At 38.3% G+C, this 24874-nt stretch overlaps 1 protein-coding gene and 1 long non-coding RNA gene across 5 annotated transcripts in view; one reads left to right on the top strand and one right to left on the bottom strand.

Annotated features, from left to right (window-relative positions):
• SOCS5 (suppressor of cytokine signaling 5) overlaps positions 1-22899 on the bottom strand; it is a 57966-nt gene extending 35067 nt beyond the window's left edge. Inside the window, exons 1-3 of one of the 4 annotated variants that reach the window (XM_035001629.1) lie at positions 22675-22899; positions 15872-15959; positions 14697-14773 (exon numbers count right to left, since the gene is read on the bottom strand). The gene's annotated coding sequence lies outside the window, so the exon portion shown is untranslated. Of the gene's footprint in view, positions 1-14696; positions 15032-15871; positions 15960-21815; positions 22205-22674 lie in introns of those variants that run through there. The other 3 variants (XM_035001631.1, XM_035001628.1, XM_035001630.1) reach the window with 3 other exon arrangements.
• Positions 22900-23170: 271 nt separating this feature from the next.
• LOC118008171 overlaps positions 23171-24874 on the top strand; it is a 49820-nt gene continuing 48116 nt past the window's right edge. Inside the window, exon 1 of the long non-coding RNA XR_004678602.1 lies at positions 23171-23235. This is a non-coding gene — a long non-coding RNA (uncharacterized LOC118008171). The remainder of the gene's footprint in view (positions 23236-24874) is intronic.

Below are 24874 nucleotides of genomic sequence, written 5' to 3' on the forward strand. Positions count from 1 at the left end.
TGAGCTTTCAGTGAGTCATAGTCACTGAACACAGATTATCAAATATAATAATATTAAATCGAATTACATTGAAATATTGTGAGAACTACCAAAATGTGACACAGAGACATGATGTGAGCAATTCATGTTGGAAAAATGGCACCAATAGAATTGCTTGATACAGGGCTGCTTCCCAAAGCTTCAATCAGTAAAAAAAAAAAGGCAGTATCTATAAAGTGAGATAAAGCGAGGTATGCCTGAATGTATATTATAATCCCTAGACCAACCACACACACACACACACACACAGTAGAATGAGATATAGGAAAAAAACAAACAAAAAAACCCACAATAGGTAAGTTAAAATGGAATACCAAAAACTGTTCAAATAACCCAAAAGAAGACAGGAAAGGGAAAAAGATAAACAAAAAACCAAAAGAATGGAAAGCAAATAATAAAATAGTAGCACTAAATCCAAACACATAAGTAATTATAATAAATGTAAAACATCTAAACATACCAATTAAAGACAAAGATTGTCAGAATGGATTTTTTAAAAAGATGATCCAATTATATGGCACCTACAAGAAAATTTATTTCAAATACGATGATATGGGTAGGTTAGACGTAAAAGGATGGAAAACGGTATATCATGGAAATATTAATCAAAAGACAGCTGGAGGGGCTATATTAACATCAAATATAGCAAACTTCAAAGCAAAGAAAATTAACAGACATAAAAGGGTCACTATATAACCATATAACCATAAAAGTGTCAATTACCAAGAAGAAGAAATTATATTATATATCTTCTAAGTTAGGTGTATGCACCTAACAAGAGAACTTCAAAATACATGAAGCAAAAACTGACCAAACTGGAAGGAGAAATCGACAAACCTCCAATTATAGTTGGAGACTTCAACACTCTTACTTCAGTAATCTATATAACTAATAGACAAAAAAATCCACAGGGATATAGAACTGAACAATCCCATCAACCAACTGGATCTGACATTTATAGAACATTCCACCCAACAGGAGTAGAGTATATTTTCTTTTCAAGTGCACAGAGAATGTTTCCTGAGACCATAACTCAGGTCATAAAACAAATCTGACAAATTTAAAAGAACTGAAGTAACACAAAATATGTTCTATGGCCATAATGAATTACACTAGAAATCATTAACAGCAAGAAAACAGAAAAATCTCTAAAAACTTGGAAATTTAGTGATGCACTTATAAATAATCCACAGGTCAGAGAAGAAGTCTCAAGGGAAATTAGAAAATATTTTTAACTGAAACAAGATAAAAATACATCAGAATTTGTACAATGTAGTTAGGCAATGTCCAGATGAAAATAGTTCTTAAAAAAAAGGAAATACTGAGGTACATATCTAACAAAACATGCACAAAAGATGTATGCTGAAAATTACAACACTATTTAAAAAAAAAAAAACAAAGAAAACCTAAATAAATGGGAAGACTTACCACTTTCATGGACTGAAGTTCAACATAGTCAAGGTGTCAATTCTCCCCATTTGATCTACAGCTTAATACACTTCTAATCAAACCACTGCCCCACAAAATATAGACCAACTTATCTTAAAATCAAAAGCAAAGGAACTAAAATAGCCAAACAATTTTGAAGAATAAAATTAAGCAAGTCATACCAACTGGTTATAAAACTTACTCTAAAGCTACAGTAACTAAGACAGTATGATACTGCAGAATAAACCAGTTTCAAAAGGTTATATACTGAATAATTTCATTTATATAACATCAGTGGTTGTCAGGGATTAAGGGTGTGATACAGAGGGATAGCACGAGGAAATTTTGGGGGTGATGGCACTATGTTGTATTCTGATTGTGGTGGTGGTTACATGGATCTATATAGGAGTTAAAATTTAGAGAACTGTGCATCCCCCCCAAAATCAATTTTACCGTATATTAGTTTAAGAATTTTTTAAGCTTTAAAAAATACAATACTATAAGTTACCTTAGGACTAATTTTTTACGAATTAAGGTTCTAAAGTAAATGTTTTGAGTATGTGTACATCAGTACAATGGGAACATGCAGAGGCAGGAGAATTCAATTTTTAAAAATTACAAAGATATGGCATAGGTATAAATTCTAGACTCAGGTATAAATTCAACTATATCTCTCAACCAACCACAGAGGCTATTCATACCTAATATCAACTAAACACATATTTAATATTGCCTTGTAAAAAAGATAATTTGAGACAAAACAAACACAGCATATATCAAATCCAAAGGAAGTCTGACTGAACATTCCACATTCATACTATTACTTTGGTCCTTGGAATGGAAATGACATTATTATCCATTATCAATACGGTATGTACCTTGTTTTTTCTAATAGCAGTTAAATATTTACAATGGTTTATCCATATTTTTCTCATCTGATTCCACTTGACACAAAAAACACGCACTTTCAAGAATGTTGACTGAAGAAAATGACATATATAATGAAGTCTTATTCAGCTACAAAAAAGGGAGGAAGTCCTACCATTTGCAACAACATGATGAACCTAAAGGACATTAAGCTAAGTGACATAAGCCAGACACAGAAAGACAAGTACTGTTATGATTTCACTAGTATGCAGAATCAATAAAAGTTGAATTCACAGAAGCAGAATAGAATGGTGGTTGCCAGGGGCTCGGGGGTGGGGGAAATGGGAGAGATGTTGGTCAAAGGGTATGAACTTTCAGTTATAAGATGAATAATTTCTGGGGATAAAATATATACCATGGTGACTATGGTCAATATTACTGTATTGCATACTTCAAATCTGCTGAGAGTAAATCCTGAATGTTCTCACCAAAAAAAGGGTGTGTGTGTAACTACTGGAGGCAATAATGTGTAAATTACCTTGATTGTGGTAATCATTTCACAATGTATATATTTATCAAATCATCACACTGTACACCTTAAATATATACAATTTCTATTTCTCAATTATATCTCAATAAAGCTGGTGAGGGTTGGGGGGGGCAAGAATGCTGACTGGAACCAAGCATAATTGCACCAATCTATAACGCATCCTAAGAAGACATGAAACTTTCTTTTTTTTCCCCTAAGAAATAAAGTCATAGCAAATGAGCCCACCAAAACACACAGAGGATTATAATTCAAGATAGCTATTCTCTATAATCTTACATATTTTTGAATGACTACCATAAAAGTTAGTAGGTTTTCTCAGATTGTGATTTTAAAAAACAAAAAGACAACTACATGACCAAAATCATTTATTTAAATAAGTGAGCAACCTCACTGTCACTAACTTTTCCTAGTTCTTAAATCATTCAGTGTAAATTATTTGTGGAAGAATTCGATTTCTTTCAAATGACAAGAGCACTTTTATAACTCTTTTTAATTTAAAATCTTCTCAGGATATGAGCTTTAAATAGCAAATCCAGCTCTTACAAGAGCTGAAAGGATGTTAAAATGTAGTTTGGTGCAATTAAAAATTGACAACAAATATCTACCTATTGATTGACAAGTTGATTACAGAATGCTTAAAATATTTCAATTCCTGGGAGTAATACAAAAAGAGATCACAATGGTATCAGTCCTCAAGGACTTAGCTAAGTAGACGATACAGACCCATGAGATAATGAAGCACTACAACTGTAAATAAGAAAGTACTATATAGAACAATTAGAGATAACATCTAAATAGATGTCAAAATATTCTTTAGTAAATCTCCCATACAAGTCAAGTAGTAATTCAGAAGAGAAAATAAATTTGGCTGATGAAGGGAGGCCCTGGAGTCCAGTGAAGAGAAGCGTGTACTGGGGCCAGAGGCTTGCCTCAGCTCTGCCATGAAAAACTCCTGGCTAAGTCCCAACTGCTCTATGGTGTCTAGTGAGCAAACATGGTACTTGACACACACACAAAAGGACATTTGCTCATTCACCTCTGATTTGGATATGGCTAAGCATGGAAGGAAGGGCAGGCCAGGGGCTTCTTCTAGAAGTAACTCAGGACTACGGCAAGCTCACTGCTTGAATTCAATACTCCCTTCTCACAAACATGTGCAAGAAAGGGTACTGATACCAAAAGAAGGAGCTGGTTGCTCTCCTGGCCTCCTCCAGAGCAAAACCTCTTATACCAAGGGTCTCACTGTCCTGGGCCTGGCCGCACTGGCACCTCACAGTCCCAGGAACCCCCTGTGATGCATCATCTGTCTGGTTTAGTTTCAGTCTGGTTCCCTGGGTCTCAGTAAGTTCATCTCAAAGAGAAGGAATTGGATCAGGTCCTTTACAACATCACAATCTATGAATATAATAAATTAGAAATATGAATCATAGAACATATAAACCTTACTAAGTTGTCAGCTATGAGTAAGAACAGCTTATTAAATTTGTTATCTGGACTTTGTTTTACAAGAAATATCAAGCTGTTTGAGAAATGCCAAATCAGAAAAGCAAACACTACGGAAGTCCTATGATTCTTACCTTAGTCTCAAGGTATCAAAATGGTTAGATCTAACAGTAGAATATAACCTATGTTACGTGCAAAGACTCATTATAGTTCTTCACTAGATTGAATAATTTCAGAGCAATATTCTTATGAATCAAGGAGTGTTAGTACCTCTACAACTCCAAGCACATCAGAGTTCCCAGCAATGTCTGCAGGGAACAAGAAAAGATTACCTTTCTTAACTGCCAGAACTCAAATTCAGAAGTAGAAGAAAGCAAGTCATCTTAACAATTACCAAATGGCAACTAGTAGCTAGGCATCGTGCTGGTCACTTTACACAGATTACCTTATTTACTTCCTGCAATAATCCTATGAGGTAGCTAGTTATTACCATTTTAATGATGAGAAAATTGAGATTCAGGAGGTTGAGAAATTTGCCTAGAGCTACAGAGCCCTTGACAAAGCTTAAAAATGAGGTGATCAAAGAAGAATGTACCACTGTCTCAAGTGTGTTCAGGGAAACTCTGATCAGCAGACCCAATTGTTCACATCCCTTTGGTAGACATAGCCTTTGTATGATGATGTTGGTGATGTGGGCCATCAAACAATCATGGCTTCATATTATTTCTTAATGTAAATTAAGAAATTAATGTTGTTTTCCAAATGAGTCTTCAGTAGATTTGCTTAGCATGAAATCACTTCCCCTGACCAAATTGACTTTCTGGATCTACAACTGCTGAGGAACAGACATCAGACTACTCAAGTTAAGGTCATTCTCTGAGGTCTGGTATGAATGGCACCTCCCTGGGGGAAGTGTCTATTTCTTTTTTTCATTAACCACAACATTCCTTTGTCTCTTCTTCTGAATATTAACTTTCTCTGTTGGATTTCTAACATGTTCTATATATAGCAAAAAATGTGAAGCTGAGTCACTACAGTGAGTTCCTGAAGAGCACTAGGTCCATATGCTCAAGATGCCAGGGAGAGAAACGGCAAATATAATATTTTATTGAGAAAACTAAAGACTATAACTTCTCTTTTAACATAAGGACATCTACATTTGCAAGGAGGTAGGCAGTAACAATAAGACAAAATGTCTTTAAAAAACAAAAAGCTCTGGAAAACAGAAAAAAGGAAAGAAAGCAAGCAATATTCAATCTCTTCAAGTGTACAAAGAAGTGGCTTGATAGAAACCCATAATTTTAAACTATAAAACATGTGAGATTGCCTTAGTTTAGAAAAAAAGTTTGGGGGGCGCCTGGGTGGCTCAGTTGGTTAAGCGACTGCCTTCAGCTCAGGTCATGATCCTGGAGTCCCGGGGTTGAGTCCCACATCAGGCTCCCTGCTTAGCAGGGAGTCTGCTTCTTCCTCTGACCCTCCCTCCTCTTGTGTTCTCTCTCTCTCAAATAAATAAATAAAATCTTAGAAAAAAAAAAAAGAAAAAAATTTGGAATATATACTACACTAGATTTATACTGATAAAGCTCAAGCTACAGAATCTGCAAAAAATGGAAAAGAGGCATGATCAAGAGAAGAACTAAAAATCATTCTTCCTTCATCCTCCCAAACATTAATTTTAACACAATTTTAAAAACGAAAGCAAGCTGTTTTTCAGATGATTATTAACATCGTAGTACATGCTTATTGTAGAAAATGTGAAAAACATTAGTGTATGAGATGATTGAAAAATAACCTGTAATCTAACTACTCACAGAATATTTTATATTCTACCTTTTAAATAAAGATTTCCTTTTTAAAAAACTCAAAAGTATCACTCTACTTTTTTTGTTTACTGCATTGTGAACTTTTTTTTATACCTTACGCCCTCAAACATCCTAAAGCTCATGATTTTTATCACTTGTCAATCATTTTTAGTATACTAAACAAAAATTTTAAAGAACATGATTTATAATGGTTTTATAGTATTTGGTCATACAGTAGCATAATCTAACCATTTCAGAGGCTTCCCATTTTTTAATATTATAAATAGCACTGTAATGAATAAGTAATACATACCCATGCATACATTTATATGCATCTCTTATTTCCTTATAATAAATTCCTAAAGATAGAATTTTGGGGGAAAGAGTATGAACAATTTTAAGGATTCTGAATATTACCAAATTACCACTGTAATGGACTGTTTGCATACCCTCCAACCCACCGTGTTGAAATCTAATTAATCCCTGATGTGATGGTATTTGAAAATGGGACCTTTGGGAGGTAATTAGATCATGAGGGTGGAGTCCTCATGAATGGGATTAGTGCCCTTGTAAGAGGCCAGAGAGGTAGCTAGCTCTCTTTCTACCACTTGAGGAAACAGAGAGTCTGCAGTCTACAATCCTAAAAAAAGGTTCACTAGAACCCAACCATGCTGACACCCTACCTAGGACTTCTAGCCTCCAGAACCGTGAGAAATAAATTCTACTGTTTATAAGCCCCCTGTTATTTATAATACCCTAAGTTTATGGTATTTTGTTCTAGCAGCGTGAGCTAGGGTAGCCATTTAGAAAGTTGTATCAATTTGTGCTCCTACCAAAAGAAGGAATTTGCCAACACCTGATTCTTTTAATATGCCAGACCTATTAAAACATGTAACCTATGACATAATGATTCTAACCTCTTAAGCTTTTTCCATAAGTTTATTTCATAAGCTTAGAGGAAAATATTTTGTAGTAAAATTTTTTTACCTGTGATTAAGCAGTTTTTCCAGTGTTGTTTTTTAAACAAATTTATCTCTATTAAATTAGTTAACTGAAATAGTATGAATTGCATAAATTCATTTAAAAACTAAGGTTATTAAATGGGCAGTGCAGGTCTGTGATTCCTGAGCGAAGGGAAACAAAGATTCTTGAATGCCTTGACTTTCTGCTTATGCCACAGGGAAGGGAAACCTAAAAAGAGCACAGAGATCTCACTAGGTTGAGGAAACAGAACTTGAAGTTTGAAGCTAATGAAGTCACTGGAATTTAAGGTGCAGAATACAAGAAAGAAGGGAGTTGTGGAGAGAAAAAGTTTCAGAAATCTGTAGAGAGATCTCCTAATTCTTTGCCTGGAGACTAACCTGCACATGCACAAGGCAAGACTCCATGAGACCAAAGAATAAAATCTGGGGGAAAAACAACTAGAGAGTGTGAGGTGAACAACTATTTGAGCTTGCAAAGGTCTGGGAGACATTCAAATTCCTGGCGGAGTAGAGACATCTCATTGAATATCACATGCATTTGATAGACACCCCAGAAAGGCCATACCTCTGTATCAGGGCTAAGCTAGTCCTGGAATAAATAAAATGCTGAAAGCCAAAGATAAGAAGAGAGAATCTTTAAAGCAGCCAGAAGAGCAAAAAAGACATATTACACCAAAAGAACAATGGTAAAAATAATCACTAACTTCTTGTCAGAAAAATTTAAGCTAGAAGATATTTAAATGATGACTTTAAAGTGCTGCAAGGGGGAAAAAATGCTATCAACTTAAATTCTATATCCAGCATAAATATAAATAAAACAAGCTCCAGAATTGTCCTCCTGTCATAAACAAGTAGAAAACTAGTCAAAATATGAAACAACTGTTTCCAGATAGTAGACAACAGGGCATATGGAAACATGATCCTTGAAAGAAGGGAAACAAACGAGGTGAGCCCAAAGACTGTCCCTGCTTTCTTTGTGGACTACAGCACATGCAAGGGGAACCCAAGTAGGCATATTACCACAAAGGAAGAAACTAAATATAAATGCTCCAAAAACCCGCAAAAAGGGTATCCTTGAATTTCTGGCTAAATATCAATCTGCATATGTGTTGTATGAAAATCTATGAGGCTAGACAGAGAACAACTTCCAAAAAAATAACAAATGCTGGGGAGCTCTAACCCAAACAACTCCCAAAGTTCACATAGGGCCAGGATCATTCAGCTTCCGCCAACCCAAGGTGAATAAACCTTGATAAAGACATGATGCAATCAAGGAGACAAAAGAAGGGGCATGCCTCAGTAATGGGCCCAAACTAGACCTACACTGAAAGCTATTCTAGAACTGCCAAAACCCAAACCCAAAAAACCCTGAAAACAAAACTCAAAAGATCAAGCTGATCCACAAATAAATTAACTGCCTGCCAGAACAAAACTCAATACTCAAGAAAGAAAAAAAAAAAAATCAAGACACTCAACATAACTCCATAAAAAATTACCAGACATAGGAAAAAATAAGAAATGGTAACTTATAATCAGGATCTAGAAGTGGTAGGAATTAGGAGAACTTTTAATATAAAGGCTTTACTTTTTATTTTTTTAAAGATTTATTTGAGGGGTTGGGGGGAGAATGTGTGTGCGTGAGTCGGGGGAGGGACAGAGAGAGACAGAATCTCAAGCAGACCCTTTATTGAGTGCGGAGCCCAATGAGGGGCTCGATTCCATGACCCAGAGACCATGACCTGAGCCAAAATCAAGAGTCGGATGCCTAACCTAACCGACTGAGCCACCCAGGTGCCCTGAGAACTTTTAATATAAGGACTTTAAAACAGTATTTAGAAAAAAATTTACAGGCTTAATGAAAAACATGAACATAAGAAAAGATAAAAATTTCAACAGAGAAATGGAAATTATTTTTTAGAAAAACAGTGGTAATTCTAGAACAATAAAAAAGTATATCTGATATAAATAATTAACTGGATAGAAATAATAGCATATCAGATAAAGGATACTTAAAAAGAAAATCAGTGTACTTGAAGACAGGGCAACAGAAACTTTTCAAACTGAAGGAAAAGAAAAAAGGACCGGAAGAAAAATGGACAGAGCTTCAGTGACCTGCCAAAAAACCCATGTAGGACTAAAGTCTGAGGAGAAAAGAAACACTTGGGAATTTAAAATTTTGAAGAGAGATGGCTAAAAATTTTACAAATATGATGAAAACAATACACCCACAGATCTAAGAAGCTCAATAAGCCCTAAGAATAAACACAAATGAAACCACACCAAGGAGTATTATATCAAAGTTGTTGAAATCCAGTCAGAGAGAGAAAAATCTCAGGAGCAACCAAAGGGTAAAGGCATATTACATATAGGAAAACAAATATAAAAATCACCGCAGAATTCCTGTCAGAAGTTATGCAACTAAAATAGTAAAAAAAAAAAAAAAAAGAAAAAAGAAAAAGAAATACTTTAAAAGTGCTAAAAGGAGGGGAAAAACCCTGAAAACCTAGAATTCTACATCCACTAACAATAGCTTTCAAAATTGAAAGCAAAATAAGGGGGTGGGGGAGGCTGCATTATAAGAAATGTAAAAGGAAGTTTTCAAACAAAAGGAATAGGATACCTGACACAAAGTTGGATCTACACAAAGAAATAAATATCTAAAGAAATGGTTAAGATGAAGGTAAATATTAAAGACATTTTTCTCATTTTTTAAAAGATTTTATTTATTTGAGAGAGAGAGAGAGAGGGCGCACAAGCCGGGCGGGGGGGGGGGGGGGCGGTGGGCAGAGGGAGAGGGAGAAGCAGACTCCCCGCTGAGCAGGGAGTCCAACTTGCGGCTCTATCCCAGGACCCTAGGATTATGACCTGAGCCAAAGGCAGGAGCTTAACTGACTGAGCCACCCAGGTGTCCCCATTTTTCTCATTTTTAATTGCTCTAAAAAGTAAGTGCCTAACAAAAGCAAAAACTAGCAATGGGGTTTAAAGCCCACATAAAATCAAAATATATGACAAAAAAAAAAAAATGCCCAAAAGATTAGAGGAATTGGGAGTATATCATTATGTAAGATTTTTGCATTACACATGAAGTGGCATATTATTTGAGGGCAGACTGTTATTAAAAATAACCCATCCAAAAGCAGATAGAAAACCAATGAAAAAAGAAAAAACAGTAAACAAATGATAAGACAGTACATTTTAATCCAACCATATCAATAACTGTATTAAATGTAAATGGTCTAAACTAGTGGTTGGCAAACTTTTTCTGTAAAGAACCGGAAAATGTTTTGGGCTTTAAGGACTATATGGTCTCTATCCCAACTACTAAATCTTGACATCATAGCATAAAAGCAGCCATAGATAGTATGTAAATGAATGGGCATGACTGTGTCCCAATAAAACATTCACATAAACAGGTGGCAGGCCAGATTTGGTCTGCCAGCCATAGTTTTGCCAACTCAAGTCTAAACATACCAAATTTATAAAGATGTAGACTGGATAAAAAAGCAAGACCCAACTACATGCTGTATACCAAAAAAAAAAAAAAAAAAAAATTAAATATAAATGACATAAAGAGGTTAAAAGTAAGTGGATGGAAAAAGATACAGCATGCAAATATTAATCAAAAGAAATTTTAGTATCAGACACAGAGACTTCGGAATAAGAGAAATTACCAGCAATAAAAAAGGTATTTCATGATGACAGAGTGGTCAATTCATCAACAAGACTTAATCCTAAATGTGCTGTAACACATGTAACAATGCTTAGAACATGAAACAAATCTGAAGGAACTGAAAGGAGAAACAGATAAATCTAAACTTGTAGGTGAAAACTTCAACTCTTTTCACAATAGAACAAGTAAATAGCAAATTGGTAAAAATATAAGAAGATATACAAAGGCCAAGCTAACTGACATTTACGGAACACAGCACCCAGTAAGAGAAAATACAGTCTTCTCAAGTACACACTGAACATTAACCAAGATATACCATATGTTGGGACATAAGCCAATCAAAAGGTTTAAATGAACTGAAATTATTAAGAATATGTTCTCTGACCAAAATGGCATTAAATGAAAACACAGTAACAAAATACCTGGAAAATTCCAAATATTTGGGAATTATTTTTTTTAATAAATTTTTTTAAAAGATTTTATTTATTCATTTGAGACACAGAGATACAGAGAGAGAGAAAGAGCATGAGCAGGGGGAGAGGCAGAGGGAGAGGGAGAAGCAGGCTTCCCACTGAACCCGATGTGGGGCTCGATTCCAGGACCCTGGGATCATGATCTGAGCCGAAGGCAGACACTCAACCATCTGAGCCACCCAGGCACCCCCTGGAAATTATTTGACAACACTTCAGAACAATCCATAGGTCAAAGAAAAAAATTACAAGTGAAAAAAGAAAATATTTTGAATAAAATAATGAAAATTTATGACTTTAAAAGTTGATAACTTTTTAAATAAAGTATTAATTCAATGATCTAAACTTTCACCTTAAAAGCTAGAAAAAGTATAACAAAGTAAGGCGAAGGTAAGGAATTAATGAAAGCTCAACTCACGAACTAGAAAACAGATAAACCACAGAGAAAATCAACAAAACCAAAAGTTGATTTTTGAAAGGACTGATAAAATTGATAAGCCCTAACTGGACTAATCATGAAAGGAAAGGTGAAATGGACAAATGCCTCAAGACACAAATTACCAAAACAGGAATAAAAAGAAGTAGAATAGTCTTACATCTATTCATTTAAAAACTGAATCCTTAATTAAGAACCTTTCCACAAAAAACAAGACACACAACTCTTCAGGCTCAGATAGCTTCATTGGTGAATTCTATCAAACATTTAAGGAAGACCATCAATTGTACCCAAACTCTTTTATAAAAGAAATGAAGAGGGAACATTGTTAGTGGGAGTATAAAATGGTAAACCCACCTTGGAAACTGTTCTGTCAGTTTCTCATAATGTTAAACATACACCCATCGTATAACCCAGCAATTCGACTTCTAGGTAGTCACCCACAAGTAAGGAATATTCATGTCACAAAAGCCTTGTACATAGGAGCATTAGTCCTAGCAGCTGAAGACCAGAAACAACCCTTTCCTACAGTAATAATAGTTAAATTATAGTATATCCATACAACGGAATGCTACTCAGCAACTAAAAGGAACTAACTACTGTTACATGTAACATGGATGCATCTATATTTTAAACAAGAGCTTCATATAAATTTTATGCCCCAGCAAGTCTGAGAACCACTGTTACTACAAGAAGCACACACATAATAACAAAAAGGGAAAATATAAGAGATTTAGGTAGTTCATAAATTAATCAGTGCCACATACATCATAAACTGTATATAACAGTTGTCATTTTTCATAGATGCTTAATTGCTATTTCAATTATGGTTACTATAGTCCTCTGTTTGTGTTCAAATTTCTACTTATGTCCTTCATGGACTTCCAGTTCCAAATTTTAGTCTTTGATCCTCTAACTACTCTATTTTCTCATTAATTCTAACTTAAACTATGCATTTGAGATAAGGAATCCTGTTGACCAGTTCCTTTTCTTTTTTTCTTACTGTTCTACTTCCTTAGTAGTTTTCTCGACCTCTTAATAGTGGTATTCTTACTGTTTGCTGCACAGCCTTGACTTTCTACCTCCTTTAAAACTGAACCAAAAACTCATCTTTTCCACTAAGTGCTAAACCACCTCAGATTTTTTCCAAATTCCCTCAGCACTTGAAGATCTTGCTAATAGACAGGCTATTTATTTTACTGAGTTTGGACACCTCCTCTTCATGACTCACCAACTCCATCCCCTGGCTTAGAGAGTAGAACCTTTGGAAGCGAACTGAAAAGATTACAGTTCTCTTCAAGGTTCTTTCTCTTGAGATATTCCGTCTTGGAATGCATTCTATTTGTCAGAGCCTTAAGCTCTATAATGCTAAAGGGTAGGAGAGAAAGAGAGGCAGAGATGGTTGATTGGACTGCTCTGGACTAGATTTTCAAGAAGGTGAAAAAACCCTTCAGGCTTCAGTATCTGTTCAGACTACCTCACCAGCCCAAGGAAACAAACAAGATTCCAAAGAGAGTTTCAGTGAGGAATAAGAAAGTACATTTGTTATGAATGTACTATGGTACACTGTTCCAAGGACACTAAAATATTTCTGGCAGCAAATGTTTCTACATACTCTTTGTAAGGTTAGGTGGTGGTGGTGGTGGGGGGGAGGTTGAGTTGAGGGGGGCAAAAGGCAAATATTAAAAAAATGTCTATACTCTTGAACTAAGTGCCAGTATTGGCAGTTACTTTTTGTTCTGCATACATTATTATTTAGGAATTATGGTCATTACCCACTTAATTTCACAAGTTTCAACTCTATAAACTTTTTGCCTTTCAAATCCTATCTATAAACCTGTCCACACTTCTGAGCTAGACCCATATTTACAGCTGATGTTTTGGTCATGTTATTACTTACCTAAAAAGTGTTAACTACTTACCTAGAAACAAATCCAGTATTCCCCCTCTCTCAAACTTGCACATATTATTCAACTGCCAAGTCAGGAACCTTAGACATCCTCAGCCTCTATCACCTCCAAACACTAACCAAGTCCGGAGGGTTTAAACTCCTATATATCTGTGATATCAGTGCTCTTGTTTCTATCCCCACTACAAATTCCTTAATTCAGACCACCAAAATCTCTTTCCTGAACTAGGGCAAACCTTAAATGGCATCCCTGCCTGTGATCTATCCTATCGGAGGCCAGAGAGAATGCCTCATTCACTTACTCTGCCATACGTATTACTTGGTGAATAAGTATCTCCAATCTCCATTCCTCCAGACTATTCTCTTTATTACTGCTATAACCAGTTTTCTACAACAACAAACTGTGTCACTTCCCCACCTACAAAACAAAATAAAAACCTAAACTCCTTGTATGGCATATGAGACCATTAACAACTTGTTCCCATTCTACCTTGATTCTAGTCTGATTTCCTAATTTTCTTTTGTACTCATTTTGACAGATCAAACTTCACCTTTCTCCTTAAACACAATATACCCTTTCATTTTTAATAATCTAGGACAAATAGAAACTCAGTCCAGCTTGCTTTATTTTTATGATCACCCTTATACTATTTAAAGCCATTAGCTAAACCTGTACAGAAGTGATGAGTGAACCATCAGAAGATATAGCCAACTCTGTTAGCTTATTGTCATATTCTTATTAACATGGTCAGCATAGACTAAATGGAAAAGTGAGTAAAATATTTCAACTGCTTGCTGAGCTTCTTCCTTACCGTAAATTAATGTTAGAAGTCTTCAGTTACAGACTTACTACCCTCCTTTTGATTGACAGGCACAAAGAGAACTATAATTCAAATTTCTTCACGTCTATCCTTTTCCTTCATCTTTAACACCTCCCTTTCCCATTTCTGCTGTTTCTCCTCTTGTACTTTCCTTCCCCTGCTACTACCTAAGTCTTCTAACACCCTCTTTGTCCACCCTTTACAAGAACATCAGTATTCCTCTATCACTTCCTGGTAGAGCACCTAAAATCTTATGAAGTACTTTCACATATACTTACGTGATTCTTGCAACCTCATTTTTTGGGATTCCAAAATCAGCAAATATCAAGGGTGTGTGGGGGGGTGGCAGTTTATACTGTGAAAATTAAAAGGAAACAAGGAAACCTCATTTAGAATGGAGCCAGGAGGCCAGCAGGGGGAGCTCTCACGCCCTATCACTTCTATCACTTTTGTCAATTGCAGACCCAACAGGAAGGGAGGTACCTTGCAAGTTAGTACTCCTTTAGCTACTACTTTACTATCCCAGCAGGAGGGGCAACAGCCCAGCCAATGAGAGACTGTCACAACTCAGCCAATGTAGTTTTTTTGTTGTTGTTTTGTTTTTTTAAGATTTTATTTATTTGACAGAGAGACACACAGCAAGAGAGGGAACACAAGCAGGGGGAGTGGGAGAGGGAGAAGCAGGCTTCCCGCTGAGCAGCAAGCCCGATGCGGGCTCGATCCCGGAACCCTGGGATGATGACCTGAGCCAAAGGCAGATGCTTAATGACTGAGCCACCCAGGCACCCCTCAACTGCTAGTTTAATCCAATGAACTTTTTGTTTCTAACAGCCCTCCCACTTTCTCCCTTTCCTCTGTGAAAGACAGGTCCTCTCCTTTGTTCTCTAGACTTGCTTGTGGTTTTGCCATAGCTTGCTTATTCGGGATTGCAATTCTCTGCTATTTCCAGGTAAACCCATTTTTGCTGGTAAAATAGCTGACAGTTTTATTTCTAAGGTTAACAACATACAGCAGAGGCTGCTCACCCAAGTAAAATTTAAGATACTTTCTTATATTTTAACTCGTCTGAGGAAACTGCATTTTTTAAAAATTATTCATCTAACATACTGCTATTCCCTCTGCCTAGAACTCCACAATCCCTCTTCACCTGCTCATCTCTCAAGACACATCTCAAGCCTTCCCCTATTCCCAGAGCAAGCATATTACACCTATTTCAATGCTATCCTAATGTTTTTCATACCACTTACTTCATACCACTGGAAGAATCCAGGTATCTGGACTCTTAATTCTGGTGTCTTTTCTACCCAATAAGGTTTTCCTTATTAACTAATGTTACCTTATTAATGCGCATTAATGATTCAACATTTCATAGTGAAGAGGAGAAACATTTTATGGATGGCCTGTGTTATTTTCCAATCTCTAGGGTAAAACTGTACACCAAAAAATCCCTTACCTTTCTTTAAAAATCAGGAATTTAAGGAATGTCTCCAAATCCTCTCAAAATATATAGATATGATCTCTCCTGGTAATGGCATCCAAAGCTGCCACAGCAAAGGAGAAAAACAGCATTTCATAAACCCTAAATTAAACTATTGTAAGTTTTAAAAGATGTCTGTTAATATCTTGGGAAACATTTAGGATTAACAATCAAAAGATGAGGGCCTTGGTCCTGACTCCATCACATATTGGGTAACTTGGGAAAGTCACTTAACCTCCCTGAGCCAAATTTCCTTTTTTGAGAAAATTGGACAATGCCACTTACCTTTCAGAATTGTTCAGAGAATTCAATGAAAAAAAATGACTGCAAATCACTTAGCCTGGAACATAATAAACAGTCAAAAAAAGGGTAATCTCTTTAATAATTATTTTCATATACATCATTTTTGTCTTCAGAACTATGCCCAACAACTCTCAACACATTCCAGGACTTTGTGGCCCAGCAACAACCACAATAAATGCCCTCAAAGAAGCTATCTCCATGACTTCTGGATCCCCTTCCTGGGTCACAACTCAGGTCCTGTAAATATAATTTGGAGTATCTGCACAGAAACTCATCAAAGGATGTTCCTGTAGCTTCTCCTTGTTGGCTTGGCTGTCAACTACCTGGAACAGCATACAGAATCAGCTGCAAATCTGGCAACTTTCACTGCCTGTCTGTCTTTTAAATCATTTATAAAGGGGCGCCTGGGTGGCTCAGTCGTTAAGTGTCTGCCTTCAGCTCAGGTCATGATCCCAGAGTCCTGGGATCGAGCCCTGCATCGAGCTCCCTGCTCCACGGGAAGACTGCTACTCTCCCTCTCCCACTCCTCCTGCTTGTGTTCCTGCTCTTGCTATCTCTCTCTCTCTGTCAAATAAATAAATAAAATCTTTTAAAAAATAAATCATTTATAAAAAAGAAAAAAAATGTTAAATAAAATTGGTCCCAGCACTGATCACCTGAAGGGTAATGAGGCTGGACTATTGTCTCATGTTAATAACCAAAGTCAGGGGCGCCTGGGTGGCTCAGTTGGGTTAAGCAACTGCCTTCGGCTCAGGTCATGATCCTAGAGTCCTGGGATCGAGTCCCACATCGGGCTCCCTGCTCAGCGGGGAGTCTGCTTCTCCCTCTGATCCTCCCCCTCTCATGCTGTCTCCCATTCTCTCTCTCAGATAAATAAATAAAATCTTTAAAAAAAAAAAATAATAACCAAAGTCAAAGACTAAATAATTAGATAAATAAGCTCTCCTTTGGGGGCGCCTGGGTGGCTCAGTCGTTAAGCATCTGCCTTTGGTTCAGGTCATGATCCCAGGGTCTTGGGATCGAGCCCTGCATCGGGCTCCCTGCTCAGCGGGGAAGCCTGCTTCTCCCTCTCCCACTCCCCCTGCTTGTGTTCCCACTCTCGCTGTCTCTCTCTCTCTCTGTCAAATAAATAAATACACAAATACAGAAATAAATAAATAAACTCTTAAAAAAAATAAATAAGCTCCCCTTTAGCTATGTGCATATTTTAACCCCTAAAAAAAATACCTGGACTTCTTCCAATATATTTTATTTAATGTTAAGTTTATTTTTCAGCTTTGGAATATTTCACCTATTTTCCTTATACAAAGAAACTAATCTGCAGAACCCAGGGTCTACGTTAGGGCTAAACTCTTATAAAATCCTGGTTTTCCTCCACATTTCTCTTTTTTCCAACTTCCAATTCTTCACTCCCCTTTATCTGACTACCCACTATATATGAAGGCTTGTAGTTCAGTTCCCAAATCATTCCTGTTTCATCATTCTATCTTTCATGTTCCATTTTAAGTACATATACATTATTTAAGTAAGCTTCTGTCCTTTTTAATTACTTGAAATACAGTGTATCAATACTTGATTACCACCTCTAACTGAAGAATCTTGCCCAGAATAGAAAGACTGGATATTATTCCTATTACAGAAGTCTTCAAATAAAATAAGGAAGTCGTAATTTGAAGATAATCCCAGAGCAATAAGCCTATTTCAAAATCTTTTTTTTCAAAATTACCTTCCTCACTGCTTATTACTAGCTTTGATAAAAGATTATTGTATGAAATCTCATCAAAGCAAAGGTAAATTTAATTTTGGTGTTTAACATCACATGAGCAAAAGGCTTATGGACTTTTTAGAGAAAAACTTACTCTACTGTACTTGGCAATAAGTGTCATTATGATTATGGTCTCTCTCAAATCATTCCTTAGGATTTTTCACCTATATGTACAATAAAGACAGGTAACTAATTCTCAGTTAAACTACTCAGATGTAAATTTACCCAACATTAACATGAATCAACAGTCCAGCCAGTTACCAGTCAAGATTACCAGATTCAAAAGCCCTCTCTCCATTACCCACTAAAAAGTAAGACAGTTGGCTAACTCAGAAAAATAATTTATTAAGTAAGGAAAATGATTCATATTTTCCTTCAGTCATTCTCTAACATCTACATGGAAGCTAAGAAAGTAGTTTGCATGGTCCATACCTACTCAGTCCTTGTATCCATGAATTTTAAATATGAATAACTGGCAATTCACAACACCATAATTATTTTTAAACATATAAAAAATTGCAACTTAATGAATAATTGAGTAATAACTGGTTATATTTTATTATAACATGGTATTTCTAATGCCTCTTGAAACCATACTTAAATATTTTATTCACATAATTAGATTATGTAATTGATTGAAAGAAAAGATCTGCATGTCTAAGTTCTACAAAATTCCTAAAGGCATTTCATGATTCCAAAAATGTCCAATAAATTGTAATAATTTCATAATCCTTATAATATAGTTAATCAAAAGAAGATTAGGAGTTGGTCACTCTCAAACACTAAAATTCTGTGTCAGTGGAAGAAAAATATGATCCTGAAAGCTTCTGATAGCTCCATGTAATGCTTACTTCAGATTAAAGGGATGACCCATGTATTTATCACCTGAAGTACCTACCAAAAGAATGCCTGCCTGAGATCTGAAACAAAATAGCACGAATCTACTACTAACATAATAAAAATGCTTTTGAGCTACTCTTGTTTCTGATTTTAATCTCTAACCTGTAAAATGGACTCAATTCAATGAAACTCTAAAAATAAGGGCAATTAAAAATATGTGATATACATTTTTTAAATAATTGAAATTAATGTTTAAAAAGAGGCATAAAAAAGTATGCTCATGTATGACAGAAGTTACATGTTGTGACAGTAGGTAAACGTTTGTGACAGTAGGTAAAGGTGCATGAGAACCAAAGTTAAGGGGACTACAAGCCAAAGAGCTGTTATAAAAGCAATAGAAGAACCTGATAAGGCAGAACCAAAGAATATGCAGGAAAAGTCCACCACGGTCATTTAAAAAACATTTGCTAAACCACATGTGCGTAACACTAATTAGACCTGGGTTACAGCAAAGTAAAAAGAACAGAATGTTACAAAATTGGAATTACACAAATTTTATCACTAAAACCTAACAGTATAATGAATGAAGTCATCAAAACATTCACTTAATAGAAAACAAGGTTCAAGGATTTTCTCATGGCTTCATTGACAGAAAGGGACTGTAATGAAAAATAGATCTTATAAATTCCTGATTTCCTCACCTAAGCTTACCCAGTAAGCCTTTGGAACTCACTGCATTTTCACTAGGATACCTGCAAATCAATTACTGGCATTTTTGATTCTAGAATAATGTCATTGCAACAAGGGTCTCCAGATGACATTGAGAAAAATAGACTCACTTGCTCTAACTTGATATGCATACCTAATTAAAAGTCCAAGATGAGCCGAGGAAGGAGAAACCAAAAAACAAACAAACATGAAGGCATCATCTGCACTAAGAGCCTGGTAAGACAGGCTATTATGTGATCATGTATTTATCTAGGAATTTTTTGTAGCCTCAAAGTGACTTCATTAATAGCAGAGAAACAAATGGGCACACAAGTGTCTGTATACACCTAACAAGCCATAAAGAATAGTGTCCAATATCTGTTGCACCCTTACTGTGTGCTAAGGAAAGAAACACTTTGAATCCTCACCACTCTCCTATGAGGTAGGTACTTTTATTACCCTCACTCTACAGATGAGGAAACCTAAAGTACACAGTGGTTAAATCACTTGCCAGACATCATAATCTTATTAAGTGTCTGAGATATAAAGTCAGTTGGTCTCTATTACAACTATGATAGAAATTATGTTTTCATAATTATCATGTAATTCTATCGCTCTTATTTTTAAAGGTACTATAACCCATGTTAACATAACAAAACTCCCACACTTACTGAGAATAATAATTTTCATATAATTTACTTTGAAAGTACAGGAGCCTTTGGATTCTGAAGATCTTGTAAGCAATTAATTTTTAGCATAAAAATGACAGAACAGTAGCCTGCCCTAAGCTCATCTAATATTTTAATCTAGATGACATGACAGTTTGTCTCTTCCCAATGAGAGAGAAATATCAGCACTTCCACTAACAATGAAGCATATTGTTTAAAACTTCTCAATAAAAGCTCATCCAGTTTTACATCATTTCATGTATAAATGTAGTCAACTCAAACTTCCCCATCCTTAGAAGTGAACAACATCACAAATAATCCAAAAACCATTTATAGTTGGCACTGCAACTCTTTGGTAATAAACAATGTGAATGTGATAATGTAGAAAAACCCTGGACTAGAGTCCAGAGACCTGCCCACCGATCCTGGCTCTGTCACTAACTAGCAATTTAGTCCCTTCCACTGCGCTGGGCATTGGTTTCCTGATCTGCAAAATAATCATCTCCATGGCCTACTCTCCCAGCTCTAAAACAAATGTGACTCTTGTACATACATCTTTTTTCCAAGCTTCCCATTTTCATTCTATTTAGTTATTATCATCAATTTGCAGGCATTAAACATTATTTTTCCATGGTTCTACAAAAGGAGGAAACTGCCCATTCTTAACTAAGGTGATAAGGGAAAGCCTTCAGGACCACTAGTTTACCATAGATGAGTCTCAAGGTGAATAATGTAGAAGTTATAATGCTAAAAGGTGTTAGGTTTCAATATTTAGGTTACCATTTTGTGTGTCAGTACACTCTCCCTAAGGACAAATAGTAAAATTCAAGGACAATAGGGAGAAAAAAATGTAATTATCCATCAGTTATTGAAAAACTAAAAAGGTGCCAAATTAAAATATTAGTACTTTTTTGCAGAACATTTTTCTCTGATGAATTACATTACAATGCAACATATCATCTACAAATTTTCTCAAGTATGTTTTAAGTACTCCCTAAAAAAAAGAGGCCTTCCTTTTTTAAATTGTGAGGAATTAGTAAGATAATATACATATGATTAAGAAAATATTTAAAAGAGGAAAAGATCTAGCTGTGTAATTCTTAGCTTCCTCTTCTCAGTGCCATGAAGAACCTCAAAGGGGTGCTAGAGGTAGAATCTGTGGACTGCCACCGCCTGACCCTGGTATGCATTTTCTGTGTTCCTAACCCAGTCTCAAGAGTGTTATGCAAATACAAATTATTGAAATTAAACTAAGCATCTGACATTAATAATTCAACTGTTAGAAAGCTCAACCTGATTTTAGTCTTGCTTTCTAGATAGAGCTGCTACCTTACCAGCATCTTCCCAGTACAATACTTAAAGTTGACCTTGTAAAGAAACAATTAAAAGCAAGGGAAAGAAAGCATGCGAATTACTTAATAATCTTGTAGACTAAAAGTAAGTAGCAAATTCTAATAGCACAGTCAGTCCACTCTAAATGTTAAGTCAGGAAGAAGTAAGCCACAGCTATAGACTGAAAGACCTGAAGAAAGGATATTCAGCAGATGTAGAGGCGGCTACAAGAATTTAAAGGTACAGTTATGAGCACTTCCAGCAAAACTAGTAACTGGTAAAACACCATCAAACATGTACATACATTTTAAAATAAAGGAGAACTGACAAGTTCCAGCAGCAAGCCTCCTCTTGGTTGGAATGCCAAAATAAAATGTCAAAAATCACCTCGTGAATCCAATCCCCCAGCCTTTCAAAGTTCGGAACCAAACCGACATGTGTACTTAAACTGCTTCTTAGCATCCTTCTTTAAATGCAACTCCCTCTCCCAGAAAGTCAGTTCGCTTCGGCTACTTGAACGCCCAAAGCCCAGCACCAAAGAATCGTAGGAGTCCGAGTAGTTGCAGAAGGGTCTTCCAGCGGCCGCCTGCGCATCCCTTTCCACCTCGGGTTAAACCCCCGGAGGTGCTCCGGTCACTTCCCCATCCAAGCTCCCCAGTTCTCTCATCTCCCAGTGGACCGCTTCTCGTCGACCTTGAAGACCCCCGGAACGGAGCCTTAGATCCCAAGTGACTTGGCCGGTTGGCCCCTTCCCCGCAGCGCGCGTTAACTGCCCCCCACAGTCTCCGGTGGCCTCCCTCCGACCCCTATCACGAACGCCCTCCTACCGGCTCCGGACGACCCCCTTCCCCTTAGGCGCTCCACCTCCCTCCAATCAGAAAAATAATTCCTCCGAAATGCATCGAGAGCCTACTAAGCGCAAGCCCCCACTACGCGCAGCGCGGTCTGCCCTGGGCTCGCGGCCCGGACTCGCCGTCCCCCGCCCGCCGTCTCCTCCCGGCCCGAGGGCCGGCGCTGCCCCTGCCCCGGGTGTGGAGGCGCCGGCTGGAGGCGGACTGCGCCGGGCGCGGACACTGGAGGCCCGGCAGGCGGCCACTAACGGCGGCGCGGGGGCCCGGGAACGGGCGCTGGCCGGGCCGGGCGCGGGCCGCGAGGACACTCACCGGTCGGGGCGCGCGGGGCGGCCTCATCCACGGGCACCTGCGGCCAGGCGGACGGGCCCGGACGTCGCAGTCACCGAGAGGGCGAGTCCTCCCGCTCGCCCGCCAGTCCCGTCCCGTCCCCTCCGACTGCCCGATCGAGAGCAGTCCCGTTTCCTCTGGACGGAGCCCGGGGACCCCAGCTCTGCCGGATGCCCCCGCCAGGCCCCCACCCCCTTCCCCGGCCGCCTCCCCCCTTCACCCTTTCCCCTCCCCCCTCCCCCCAGCCCCCACCGGAATGGAAAATACCTCCCGGGGCGGGGGGCGGCGGGGGCACGCCTCTCTGAAGGGCAGCCTACCGTGACCAATAGCAGGCGGGGCTCTGGAGGGGCGGGATTCCTAGCGGCCAATCCGGAGGCGTGTAGGTGAAGGCCGAAGGAGGGAGACAGGGAGCGACAGGGGGCTGGCCCGGGAGTCAGGGAGGTCCGGCCGCTCGGGTGCGCGCTGTGCGCGGCTGCCATTTTGGAGTCGGGCAGCTGAGACGGCGGCCGGGTCCGGCCCGGGGGAAAGGGAGGAGCCAGTCAGGTAGGAAAGAGGCTGTCACGTGGGATGGAGGGGCGGGGTAAAGCGGGCTGTAGCCGGAGGGGAGGGGTCGGAGGCGGCGAGTCACGGGGGCTGAGGGGGGGTCACGTGGTCGGAGAAGGGCCGGCGGTGGGCTTGGGGGCGGAAGGTCAACCTGAGGTGGGAGAAGGAAGAAAGCTTTGTCCCTGGTTTCAACTCTGTTAGGGAAAAGGAAAGGAAAAATGATGAATGGAGGGTGTGAGTGCCGGGTCGGAAAATGTGAATGAGTCTCCCTAGCTCCCTCCAGCATGGAACCACCCAGTCACTAAATTCCAAGATGCACGGGAAACTGGGCACTTCATTTAATTCAAGTAGTCCCATCGCTACTCCCTGCTGTCACAAACGTGACTCACAGATCTGATGGAGGGGTGATTGTCCTCCACTTTTTGCCTGCACTTTATGTGGAAGGGCCCCCGCCCTAGAAATGGCTGAAAGGGTAAAAGCATAGTTGAGGCATTGTGACGCCCGCAGGACTCTTTACATCTGGCGTTTTAGAAACTGTGTCGTCATTCACTGGCCACTTCTCTGTTGGACATACCATGATCATGTTCCAATTCCAACGCTTCCAAACCTAAACAAAAACAAAACAAAACAAAACAAAAAACAACTTGCCCGTGAACCCCTGCCTAGCGCTCATCTGTATTTCAATTCATACTTCAAGTACAGGCTAAATTAAACTCCCTACTAGTACACTGAAAGTGCTCCTCTTAAGGCTACAGGTGACAGCCATGTGACCAAGTTCAAGGGTCACTTTTTAGTTCTTATTTGATCTCTATTGCAGTAAACTTGATGGACTACAACCCTCTTTAAGCTTTTTCTCCTGTCCGGTGCACCCCTCACCCAGTTTCCCTGAGACTATAAATCCTCAGATTGTTAATCTTACTAAATCTGTTATCTGTTGGCTCGTTAAGAGAGTCCCAAGAGCTGATCCCCAGTCCTCTCTTCAGTAGGTACATAGTCATTCTACCGCACACTACGGGATCTAACCACTTTAGTGGCTGAGTGTACCTTTAATGAGGTCCAGATCTGCATATGTAAGTGTTTTTGGACATCTGCACTTGAACCTCATTATCACCTATCCAAATCAGAACTCAAATACGCTCAGAAGTCCACAAAACTTATTCTTTCTCCTCTGTTCCTTATCTTCTTTGATAATGTCACCATCCAATCACCCAAATCCAGAACCAGGAACCTGGGTGTAAACCTCCATGCTTCTCCCTCACTGCTGTAAATTCCTCCCTTACCCTTTCTAACTTTGTCTTGTTGGTTATATTTACTAGATGCCCTTTCTTCTCCATTTCTACATCCACTGCCTCACCTGGGTCACTTATTCATTAAGCCACTGAGCACTGTACTATGTTCCGGGCATTATTTGAGAGCTCAGGATACAGTGGTGAACCAAAGTGACAATGTTCCAGAATGGGGTGAGAGAAACAGTATATGAGTAAACTAATAAATGAACAACATAACTCAGGGGGTCATAAGTGATATGAAGCTAAAAAAAACCACCACCACCACCAGCAACAACAACCAGGGAAACCTGTAAAAACCTAAATTGTTGCCTATCTTCACCTCAAATCCTCCCCACCCTCACCCCATATCT

This window comes from Mirounga leonina, unplaced genomic scaffold (assembly GCF_011800145.1).
Source record: "Mirounga leonina isolate KUSES-001 unplaced genomic scaffold, KU_Mleo_1.0 Mir_125, whole genome shotgun sequence".
Classification (NCBI taxonomy): domain Eukaryota; kingdom Metazoa; phylum Chordata; class Mammalia; order Carnivora; family Phocidae; genus Mirounga; species Mirounga leonina.